Source organism: Ceratina calcarata, unplaced genomic scaffold, assembly GCF_001652005.2.
Source record: "Ceratina calcarata isolate Rehan_Ccalc_2016 unplaced genomic scaffold, ASM165200v1 scaffold548.2, whole genome shotgun sequence".
Lineage (NCBI taxonomy): Eukaryota > Metazoa > Arthropoda > Insecta > Hymenoptera > Apidae > Ceratina > Ceratina calcarata.
In genome coordinates, this window is record NW_017176657.1 from 13342 (window position 1) to 17215 (window position 3874).

The 3874-nt window shown below is 44.6% G+C and overlaps 1 protein-coding gene across 1 annotated transcript in view; it reads left to right on the top strand.

The window, feature by feature from the left end:
- Nucleotides 1–418: 418 nt before the first annotated feature.
- Nucleotides 419–3874, top strand: part of Con (leucine rich repeat protein connectin) — a 51683-nt gene continuing 48227 nt past the window's right edge. The window contains exon 1 of the mRNA XM_026816815.1: nt 419–510. The gene's annotated coding sequence lies outside the window, so the exon portion shown is untranslated. The remainder of the gene's footprint in view (nt 511–3874) is intronic.

Here is a 3874-nt window from a genome sequence, read left to right on the forward strand (position 1 = left end):
GTCCAACGGTTTAGGAGTTATTGGCCAAAAACGAAAATCTGGAAGAAATTGAAGGGGTACCCCTTGGAAAAATCTCGGAAAAATCGAAAATCTTTTTCTTTTGTTAATTATTAGCAATGTTCTTCCGACGCCTGATTTCTTTTTAAAAAATGCGTTTCTAAAGTGCATAAACTTTTGGGATTGACTGTATAGCCAATACATTCTTAAATCGCAGTTACGAGCAACCGTGCCTATTAGTCGTTCGAACGCTAGATATTCTTAGAACTTTATCCACTCGCTTATATAATTGCGAAATAGAGTCGGTAGATGCAAAACATGATCGGTCCGAGGGACTGGCATCCGTACTCGTATACAAGAAGTTCGTGCGATCAAATAAAATACGCTATAAACTGTTTTATTTTCTGTTCTATAGAAACGAACGGATTTACTGGACTGTGATTTCTTCACCCGGATCTTCCCGTTTCCCGGATGATCGCTCCGCCATCCAATTGAGCTATTTCCAGCCTGTGAGTACGTTTCCTTTCTCCCACGTCTGCTGTTCCGACGATGGTTCACTGACGTAGATAAAATATAGTCAGAAATTGCTTCGTGCGACCCATTAACGCGCAATGTCGTATCCGTCGATTCGTACGTCGCGTCGTCGTCGTCGTCGTCGTCGAATCGGAGTACGTTCAGTATTTTTTCACTCGGTTCGGTAACGGAAAACGAATGTCTTCGAAAGCGGAACGACCAAGTTGGCTGCAGTACAGTTTGACACTTGCTGGCAAAGTACAAATTGAAGCGAAAACTGGTCCACTGGAACAGGATAAACGACTCGGTGGCAACCGGGCGTTTAGCAACGAGCTCGTAGTAGGGCACGGTGAACGCACTACCGACGAGCTCGTTTGTCACCGAATTACCGTACTGTTCGCTCTCAGCGATAAAGCGTTCGTAAATCGTTGCCGTGACACGCGTGATTTCCTTCTTCCTTCCTATACCCGGGAAACTCCTTGCCGTGTTCTTTCTCGCAACGGAACCCCGGCTGTGTTTTGTCAGCGTTTCGCTGCGTCAGTTTCGATTCCGAGGAAAACTCGTGAGAACTCTTAGGAAATAGGCTGGCGAACGAGATTTGTTTCTACGTTTCAATTACTCGCGCCACGCCGGTGATTGAATTTATATAAAAAAGAATTCGAAGGAAGTCGTACAGATCCTTCGACCGATTCCGTACAACGGAATAGGAAAACGCAGCAGTTTTTCAAACCGTGACGATTTCTCGTTCAGTGGAAATACGGTCTGGTTCGCGACTTCGTACGCGATCCGCGAAGGACTGGAGAAGCTCGAACGTATCAATCCCGCGGCACGTATCAGTTGCTTACAAAACGCCGTCTTAAAAAATAGCAAACGAGATTCGCAGAACGATCGCACACGTTCTTAACCCTTTTAGTACCGAACGACGATATATCGTCGTTCAAATTTTCAATAAATAATGAAACACAATTCGTAACTTCACGTATCCTCTCTGCCCCGTCACGCGCTTTTTTGATTCCCTACCTTCGCGCCTTTGCTTTTTATTCGAGCACTCTCGCACGCTTCTCTCTAAATTTTTTTATTCTGCTTCGTCTCCTGTGGTTCATATCTGCGCACTCTCTCTCTCTCCCCTCGACGTTTCCCCTACCTCGTTTTTCACTCCACGTCCTTTGCATTTTCTCTTTTTTTTTTTGGATCATCCCCTTTTCCGCGTGAGTTTTAATTCTTCGCGGCGACGTTTCCCGAGATTTCTAATGCAGTTTCCGTACCTTTGCTTGGCTTCGTTAAGACTCTTGATTAATCCCACTCTTTATTTTTCCACGACACAATTTCGTAGCAAGGGACGAAGGTCAGCACCCGTTTTATTTAAGGAACAACATCGCACGGATGTAATTACGTCGGAAACGAAATTGTTTCAAACGAGTTCACCGTCGGCCGTGACTGTACGTTAGAATCGGCACGTTCGCCAGAACGTTAACAAGCTCCGACCGATTTAACTGGGTGCGTATGTATCTATCCGCGGCCCGTGGGAAACCGTAAGGGTGGCCTAAGTTCGTACGTTTCCGGTAATCCGGCGATTACGTCGACGATCGTTGAAGAGAGCCACTGCGAGCGTAGCAAGCGGTCGTAATGGGATTCGTTGGTTATACTGTTCCTAGAAATCGGCCAACGGATTTTTATGGCTCCACTTAACGATTTGCCAAATCGTAAAATGAAAACTCGACGCATTTTATTGTACGATACGAGTCTGAGTTTTCCGAGATTCCTTAACAGTAGATCTACTAAGGGGGGTCAATGTTACTTGNGCTTTGGGCAATATAGGTATATACTAAGTTTCAGTCTTTCTAGTGTTAAATTGATTCACCGTCGAAGAGTCATAAATACATCATCGAAAACGAGAACCGGTCGTATGAATGTCGGAGCAATTATTCGCGGACCGACGTGAATCGCCGAACGGCGGCGCTTAATCGCGAATTCAGTTCCACCGGCGGAGAAAGTGATATAGTAATTCTTTTTTAGTCGAATTCACCGATTTTCCGCGCTCGTTCTTTCTAGCGCGAAAGCATTAATCCGTAGATTAGTCGACGAACGCTTAACAATCAGCCTTCTAAATCCTTACAAGTATCAACGTGAAAATTATCCGAGATTATCCCGGGTCTGACTCGCTACCAAATCGTTACTGCTTAATCTGCAGTAATTAGTATAGCTGAACATGCTCGCGACTCGCTCGGGTTATGCGATTAAAAAACGAACGGCATCGACGCGGATTCGTTTAACGAATCCATGTTCGACTTTTTCCCTGTTGTTCAAAGAACCGGCCGAAGTTTTTCACTGTGAATTTTACGCGTCTTCTCCAGTTTCTCAGTGTTTTCACGTATCCTCTCTGCCCCGTCACGCGCTTTTTTGATTCCCTACCTTCGCGCCTTTGCTTTTTATTCGAGCACTCTCGCACGCTTCTCTCTAAATTTTTTTATTCTGCTTCGTCTCCTGTGGTTCATATCTGCGCACTCTCTCTCTCTCCCCTCGACGTTTCCCCTACCTCGTTTTTCACTCCACGTCCTTTGCATTTTCTCTTTTTTTTTTTGGATCATCCCCTTTTCCGCGTGAGTTTTAATTCTTCGCGGCGACGTTTCCCGAGATTTCTAATGCAGTTTCCGTACCTTTGCTTGGCTTCGTTAAGACTCTTGATTAATCCCACTCTTTATTTTTCCACGACACAATTTCGTAGCAAGGGACGAAGGTCAGCACCCGTTTTATTTAAGGAACAACATCGCACGGATGTAATTACGTCGGAAACGAAATTGTTTCAAACGAGTTCACCGTCGGCCGTGACTGTACGTTAGAATCGGCACGTTCGCCAGAACGTTAACAAGCTCCGACCGATTTAACTGGGTGCGTATGTATCTATCCGCGGCCCGTGGGAAACCGTAAGGGTGGCCTAAGTTCGTACGTTTCCGGTAATCCGGCGATTACGTCGACGATCGTTGAAGAGAGCCACTGCGAGCGTAGCAAGCGGTCGTAATGGGATTCGTTGGTTATACTGTTCCTAGAAATCGGCCAACGGATTTTTATGGCTCCACTTAACGATTTGCCAAATCGTAAAATGAAAACTCGACGCATTTTATTGTACGATACGAGTCTGAGTTTTCCGAGATTCCTTAACAGTAGATCTACTAAGGGGGGTCAATGTTACTTGCTTGGCATTTCCTGTAATCTTTATTCATTTTCAGATTTTGTTTTCTAACAATTTGTGTGACTTTTCTAAAATGTACTAAAACAGTTTTCTCTTTTTTTGTCTTTTTGATGTAAAATTTTATGCAGTATATTTTCATATATCGAGATGAGTTATTTTCACCCCCACGAAATG